This window comes from Pristis pectinata, chromosome 9 (assembly GCF_009764475.1).
Source record: "Pristis pectinata isolate sPriPec2 chromosome 9, sPriPec2.1.pri, whole genome shotgun sequence".
NCBI lineage: Eukaryota > Metazoa > Chordata > Chondrichthyes > Rhinopristiformes > Pristidae > Pristis > Pristis pectinata.
The window spans coordinates 42695477-42704332 of record NC_067413.1 but is presented as its reverse complement, the minus strand read 5'-3'; positions in this window follow the sequence as shown (position 1 = coordinate 42704332).

Genomic DNA, 8856 nt, shown 5'->3' with positions numbered 1-8856 from the left:
ACTAGTGGTGTGCCTCAGGGGTCAGTGCTGGTCTGTTGTTGTTTGTCATCTGTATCAACATTTGGATAAGAATGTACAAGGCATGGTTAGTAGGTTCGCAGATGACACAGGTGGTATAGTGGACAGTGAAAAAGTGATCAGCTGAGTAAGTGGGCCAAGGAATGGCAAATGGAGTTTAATTTGGATAAGTGTGAGGTGTTGCATTTTGGGAGTCAAATCCAGGCAGGACTTTTACAGTGAACAGCAGGGCCCTGGGGAGTGTTATAGAACAGAAGGACCTTGGAGTACAAGTACATGGTTCATTAAAAGTGCAGTCACAAATAGACAGGGTGGTGAAGAAGGCTTTTGGCACACTGGCCATCATAAGTCAGGGCATTGATTATAAAAGTTGGGAGGTCATGGTGTGGTTGTACAGGACGCTTGTGAGGCCGCACTTGGAGTATTGTGTTCAGTTTTGGTCATTCTGCTATAGGAAAGATGTTATTAAACTGGAAAGAGTACGGAAAAGATTTACAAGGATGCAGCCAGGACTTGGGAGACTGAGTTACAGGGAGAGGTTGGACAGGCTGGGACTTTATTCCTTAGAGTGTAGGAGACTGAGAAGTGATCTTATCGAGGTGTATAAAATCTTGAGGGGCACAGATAGGGTGAATGCATTCAGTCTTTTTCCCCAGAGTTGGGGAATCAAGAACCAGAGGACATAGGGTTAAGGTGAGAGGGGAAAGATTTAGGAGGAACTTGAGGGGCAACTTTTTAACACAAAGGGTGGTATGTATGTGGAATAAGCTGCTAGAGGAAGTGGTTGAGGCAGGTACAATAACAACATTTAAAAGACAGTTGGACAGGTACATAGACTGGAAAGGTTTAGAAGGTTATGGGCCAAATGTTGGCAAATGGGACCAGCTTGGATGGGGCATCTTGGTTGGCGTGGACCAGTTGAACCGAAGCGCCTATTTCTGTGCTGTATAACTCAATGACTCCAAATGTTTTTTAGTGGTAAATTACTGAGAGTTGGGTGAGTTTTCTTTGTGTTAGGTCTTGGCCCTAATTGATCAGATATTTTGTAGGTGATTAATGGTGGTGTTTTGGAATAAGCAGTGGGTTGAAGCTGGTCGTGCACTTGGTGGAAGATCTCAACCATATTTCTTCTGGCATTTCATCTGAGACCCCTGAGGTTCACTATACTTGCTGCAAATCAAATTGTCAGTAATAAGGTGAAGGACGAATTCAAGAAATGTACACAAGATGGTTATTTAGATCAATGTGTTGATCAAACAACAAAGAGGAAGACTATTTTAAAATCTTAATTTGTGCAGAATCCTTGAGGAAGAGCGATCACAACATGATAGGTAGAAAGTAAAGTTCAATCTGAAACTAAGAATCTAAATTTAAACAAAAAATGAAGAAGGTATGAAGGATGAGTTGGTTAGGGTAGATTGGGGAGCTTCATTAAAAGGCAAGATGATGGGTAGACAATGGTGAAAATTTAAGGAATGAATGCAGGAACTGCAATGGTTATACATTTCTCCCAGGCCCAAAAACCCAAATGGAAGAGTGATCCAGCCATGGCTAACAAATGAAGTTAGTATTAGATCCTGTCATTTAAAGTTGCCAAAAAAACACAGCAAACCTGATGATTGGGAGCAATTTAAAAAATCAGCTAAAAGTGACCAATGGATTGATTAAGAAAGAGAAGATAGAGTAGGAGATTAAATATGCAAGAAAGATGAAAGCGAACTGTAAAAGCTTCAAATACTTAGAAAGAGAAAGAGTAGTGAAAGCAGATATAGATCCCTTACGGTCAGAAATGGGAGAATTTATAATGGGGGCCAAAGAAATTGCAGAACAATTAAACAGATACTTTGGTTCAAACTTTATGAAAGAGCACACTAATAATTTCCCAAAAATGCTAGGGTAACAGGGGTCTAAGATAAAGGAGAATTTGTGTCGGTATGCAGAATGTAATACTACTCAAAGCTGATAAATCCCCAAGACCTGTTAACCTACATCTGTGAATATAAAAGGGGTAACCATGGAAACATGGATGGGTTGACTGTCGTCTTCCAAAATGCTATAATTATGGAACAGTTGCTGAGACTGGAGGGTGGCAAATATAACCCCATTATTTAAATAAAAAGGACAGAGAAAAAAAAGCAGGGAACTACAGACTTGCTAGCTTAATGTCAGTCATGAGAAGATGCTGATGTTCACTATAAATGATATGATAACAGGACACAGAAATATTTAGGAAATTAGACAAAGTCATTATGGAATTATGATAGGGGAACTACATTTGACAAAACTTGTTGAATTTTTTTTTGAGGATGTAATTGATAGAATATATATAGAAGAACTAGGAGATGTGGGGTATTTGAATTTTAGTAAGTCTTTGATAAAGTGCCATACAAGAGATCCACGTGCATGGAAATGAGGGGTATATACAAACATAGACTGAGAATTGGTTGACTGATAGGAAACAGGACTGGGAATAACTGGGTCTTTTTCAGATTGTGACTAATAAGGCACTGTTGGCATCAGTGCTTGGGACCCAGCTTTTAATAATATATGTATTAATTCTAAGTTTGCTAATAACACAAAATTGGTGGGATTGTGAGTTGTGAGAAGGATACAAAGAGGCTTCAAAGAAGTTTTAAACAAGCTGAGTGGGTGGTCAAATACATGCTGTTGCAAGATAATGTGGATAAATATGAAGTTATCCATTTCAGGGGGAAAAGCAGGAAGTCAGTGTATTATATAAGTGGTAATAGAATGGGAAATGTTCATGTTACTTAAAGCAAACATGCAGGTGTGGCAAGCAGTTAAGAAGGTAAATAATATGGTGGCCTGAAATTCAAGAGGTTTTGAATCCAGGAACAAAGATGTCTTACCACAATCATACAGGCCTTGTATGACCTCAACTGGAGCACTGTATGCAGTTTTCATCTCCTTAGCTAAGAAGGGGTATACTTGCCATAGAGTGAATGTAATGAAGGTGCAGAGACAATTTCTGTGATGGCAGAACAGCTGTACGAGGAGAGATTGTGTTGATTAAGCCTGCATCCACCAGAATTTAGAAGAACAAGATCTCATTGAATTATACAAAATTCTGACAGATATGACAAGCTAGATGCAGGGAAGATGTTTCTCCTGTCGGAGGGGGGGGGGGGGGTAGTATCTAGAACAGTTCCAGAATACGGAGTAAGAATTTAGGATAGGGATGAGAATGTCTTCACTCAGAGAGTGGAGAATGTGTGGAATTCTGTATCGCAGAAGGCAGTGGAGGCAAGTCACTGAGTATATTTAAGAAGGAGATAGAAAGAGCATCAGGAGTATGGGGGAAAAGTGGGAATATGGCATTGAGACAGAGAATCAACTGTGATTGTATTGAATAATGGAGCAGGCTTAAGGGGCCAAATAGCCTACCTCTAATCATGTATTTTATATGTATTTCTACGTTTCTTCCACCACCACTGAGTGCCTGGAGGACTTCCTAGCTCCTAAGGATAAAACTCTCCCAATCATGTCCATCAAAGCCTCCAAAATTGAATGCTCACTCTCACCCACGTTTGAACTTGTCCCAGCAAGCTGTCCCTGACTGTGAAGTGATTTTCACCAGTAGCAGGTGTTAGGCTAGCTTTAGTCATCACTGGCTGGCTTCAGCTGGTGCCAGTCACTCTACAAGTCTGGCAATATACTTGTCCAATAAGGCCAGTGAATGCTGGCTGATCACTGAGATTAGTTTACTGAGGTTGAAGATGCGTGTGGGTTCTTCTAATTGACTGTTGTCCTATCCTTATATTCATTTACAGTTAGGTCCTTCATTTCAGAAAAATGTTTTTGATTGATTTAAGAAAGATCTGTAAGTTTCCAAACAAGGCTCTAGGTTATTTTTGCTGCTGACATTGATTAGCGGTTGCATAATGAAATGGATAAAGTCAAAGGACAGATAGAGGCAGGTATTGTTCAATGTGATAATCAGCTGCCTAGCAAAAGATGAAGCGGTTTATTGTGAAAAATGCTGAGTGTAAATAGGACTATCCATGCTTCCAGCATAAAGATTCCATTCCAAAACATCTGAGTAATGCATTTGTGTGGGCTTGCTTGGTTTTTCAGGGAACTTTATGTATGTGTATTCTCACTGCACAAGTTTGAGCTGCTCAGCTTATTGCCGCAGTTTGCCTATTCAGAGTCTGGTCAAAAAACTAGGCTACCAATTCCTTTCATACCTTTCAAGTAGAGGATATTGTTGTCTGGTTGGTGAACTTGCTTCTTGGCCTCTTGTTATCTGTATGATCAATGCATACATTGAGAGATTTACCCCCAATAATTAATGTATTATTGAGTTACATAAAACCAGGACCAGAACCTGAAGAGATCTCGCTGTACACTGGAACTATCGTAACAAAATAATTGTTGGTGGGTAAGCTCTGAACATAAGCTTGGTAAAACTTAGATGCTGACTGTCAAGTGTTTTCCTCTCCTTTTATCTGCCTCTTAGCCCCTTCCTGCATCCGCATGCTTCACTTCACTTTGCATCACCACACAGCACTTAATGTGCTTAAGGATGTTTTTATGTATTTGCAAACAACTGTAAGAGGTGTTTTTTATGTGTGAACACTGTGGAAGACATGGTATTAACACCAGGCAAACAATATTCAGTATACATTTTTTTATTCATTCATTATCCAGGATGTGGGTGTTACTAACAAAAGGCCAGCATACATTGCCCTTGAGAAGGAGCTGCCTTCTTGAATCACAATAGTTCTTCTGGTAAAAGCTGTCTCACAGTGCTCTTGGGGAGGGAATTCCAGTGACAGTGAAGGAACGGGCAACATATTCCAAATCAGGATAGTGTACGACTTGGAGGAGAATCTGCAGACACTGGTGCTCCTATGTACCTGCTTGCTCTTGTTCTTCTTGGTGTAAGAGGTCCTGAGTTTGGCAGGTGCTATTCATATAGACTAGTTGAGTAACTGCACTGCATTTTGTAGATGATACATACTGGAACCGCTGAGTTCCAGTGGTGCAGGGAATGAATATTTAAGATGGGTGGATGAGGTACCAACCAAAGGCAGGCTGCTTTGTCCTGGATAAAGATTCCTTAGTTCTGTTGGGACTGCACTCATCAGGCAAAGTCAGGAGTATTTCATCACAATCCTAACTTGTTGATGGTGGGAAGACTATGAAATGGCAAGAAGTGGGTCACTCGCCAAGGGATAACTTGCCCCTGACCTGCTGTTGTAGCCACAGTAGTTATGTTGCTGATCCATTTGAGTTTCTGGACAATGGAACTGTCAGGATGTGGATGTTAGGAGGGTAGATAGTGAAGAGGCCATTGAATTATCAAAGGTAGAATTGGTAGGACTCTCTCTTGATCAAGTTTGTCATTATCTGGCAATTTTATGCTATGAATGTTATATAATTTATCAGTCCATGCATGAATATTATCTAGGTTTTGCTGCATGTAGGAATGGCTGTTTCCTTTGCTATGGATTTTTCAAAAATTGAATCAGAATCGGAATCAGGTTTATTACCACTGACTTATATGTTGTCAAATTTGTTGTTTTGTGGCAGCAGTACAGATGCAAAAAAATTAAATTACTATAAATTACAAAATAAATAGTGCAAAAGAGGAATAACAAGGTAGTGTTCATGGGTTCATGGACCGTTCAGAAATCTGATGGTGGAGAGGAAGAAGCTGTTCCTAAATCACTGTGTGGGCCCTTGAGTTCCTGTACCTCCTCAGCCGCCAACACACAGGATCGCAAGAGGCCGCAGAGGACTGTAGACTCAGCCAGCTCCATCACAGGTGCAGCCCTCCCCCACCATCGAGGACATCTTCAGAGAGACGGTGCTTCAAGAAGGCAGAAGTCATCATTAGACGATCCTCACCATCCGGAACATGCCCTCTTCTTGGAGGGAGGAGGTATAGGAGTGTGAAGACCCACACTCAATGATTCAGGAACAGTTTCTTCCCTCCACCAATCAGATTCTGAATGCTCCATGAACCCATGAACACTACCTCATTATTCCTTTTTTTGCACTGTTTATTTATTTCTGTAATTTATAGATTTTTATGTTTCCACTGTACTGCTGCAGCAAAACAACAAATTTCACATTATATGTCAGTGAAAATAATCTGATTCTGATTCTGATGGCTGCTTGGGCAGTGGGGGAGCTGGATTGAATTTGGGCCTACTTTTAGTGACTGTACATGTCTGGGCAATTTCCACATCGGCAGTTGTAACAGCTTCTTCCGGAGTGCAGGCCTCCAGTAATACAGCTGGGATATTTTCTGGTCACAAAGTTTTATGTACCCAGTTTTCCCAGCTGTTTATTGATGTCACGTGGAGTTTATTGTATTGGCTGAAGACTCTGTGGTGATGGGATTTCATTTGGGAGCCTTGAAAGCATCACTCACTTGGTATTTTCAGCCCATTGCAGGTGCAAATGCTTCAGCCTTGTCTTTAACACCCACGTGATGGGCTCACCAACATTGAGGAAGGTGGCATACCTTATGGGCATTATCTAATGTCCAATGACCAGTTCCACAAGGTAAGACCTGTTTTGCATCACAAGCACTAGTCAGGAAAACAATATGCTCGACCATTTGCACATAATCTGCAACATCAATTTTTATTCATTTGGCATCTTCAGCACAGCAATGATACTATCAGAACATGCAATGTCCAATGTGGTGTGGTCACTGGATTGAGAGAGTGACGTACTGTTATTGAAATATTTCCCCCTCACTTCATACAGAATAATTTTTCCCAGTTCTGAGATCACCATTACCTCCAAAGTAATTGAATTTGCACACAGTAGATTGAGACATTGCAGCTGCTTTTATATCCATTTTTCCCAACCCAGTCGTTTATAATTGCAGAACTGATCCATTATCTTTCTTGCCTATGCCGCATCAACCTCAACTTTTTTATGAGATTCATCTACCTATTCTCTCAAAAACCTCTCATGCTTTACCAGACCACTCGAACTGCTACCCAAATGTTGAAATTTATTCCCCAACATTAATGGATCCTCTCCTTATTGAACGTATTGTGAATGCTCATTCCCCAAAGTCACCTTTTTATTGTCAAGAATGCCACGTTTAATCCATTCATGTCACAAGTCACTTGTTTTACTACATCCCAAAATGTGAGTTTCTTGAAGAAAGTCTAATTTGCACTTGCTTAAATACAGTGTCAAAATCCTCACTTCCAAATTCTTCCACCACCTACATTGTTCAGTGAACCGCCTCAGGCCTATATGAGTACGTGCCCATTAGTCCTTGAAATCTCCTCACTTGTGCACCCCTTCCCCTGTCCTACGCCACACTCGGTATTAATGTGGCAGCTTTCAGCTGTTTTGCATTTGGTTTCCAGAAATCAGAATCAAGTTTATTATCACTGACATATGAAGTGAAATTTGTTGTTTTGTGGCAGTAGTATGGCGCAAGGCATAAAAATTACTATAAGTTACAAATAACTAAATAAATAAATAGTGCTAAAGATATCTTTATGTAGTATGAAAGGCCATGGCTGTCAGATGACAGTGACAACACTACTGACCCCCATGGTCGGATGATAGCATTGCCCATCGGGTCAGAAGTGACACCACTGTCAATCAAGGTTTGGCTCCGCCCCACCCATCAAGAGCACACCTAAGGATTGGCTTTGTAACGCACCTTCATTCTTGACCCTGAATCATTGGCTTGTTTGAATACCTGAGCGGGCTCCACCAGCTTCTCCAGCCCTATAAAAGATGTACACGTGAGTAGCTCTCCCTCTTTGCTGATTGCTGCTGGGGTCGAGACCACACTGAGGGATCACCGGTAAGAGGGTGCACTTGCCACAGGGGTCTAGGAGCGTCTTAAGTAGATTCCAGTAGTGCAGAGCTGATGCTTGTCCAGATTCGGGGGGGGGGGGGGTTCAGGCAAATATTGTCGATTCCTTGATCATTTGTACCGGTTCATTGTGTGTGTGTGGCACTTCACCCCCATTGTGACTCCCCTCACATTGCGCGATTACCCGTGTGTGAGTGTTCATCCGCTCCTTTTCATTCTGTTCCCGCATCTGTCTTTGCAAATAAATTCTCCTTCTTAAAATACAAGACTGTGCGTCCAGATACCTCTACTTTTGAGACCCGAAAGAACCTTTCTCATAACACTTTATTAGTCACATGTATATCAAAACACACAGTGAAATGCATCTTTTGCGTAGAGTGTTCTGGGGGCAGCCCGCAAGTATCGCCATGCTTCCAGAGCCAACATAGCATGCCCACAACTTCCTAGTCCATACATCTTTGGAATGTGGGAGGAAACTGGAGCACCCGGAGGAAACCCACGCAGACACAGAGAAAACATACACAACTACTTACAGCATCCAGAACTGAACCCAGGTCACTAGTGTTGTATAGCATTACACTAACAGCTGCTCTATGTGTCTGCCCATAACAAAGTAGTGTTCATGGGTTCATGGACTGTTCAACAATCTGATGGCAGAGGGGAAGAAGTTCCTAAAATGGTGAGTGTGGGTCTTCAGGCTCCTGTACCTCCTCCCTGATAATTGTAATGAGAAGAGGGCATGTCCTGGATGGTGAGGGGTCTTTAATGATGGATGCCTTCTTCTTTGATGTCCTTGATGGTGGGGAGGGTTGTTCTTGTGATGGAGTTGGCCAAGTCTACAACCCTCTGTAGCCTCTTTTGATCCTGCGCATTGGAGCCTCCATACCAGGCGGTGATGCAACCAGTCAGAATGCTCTCCACCGTAACATCCATAGAAATATATTGCAAGAGTCTTTGGTGACATACCAGATCTTCCTCAGGCTCCTAGTGAAGTATAGCTGCAGGTGTGCCTT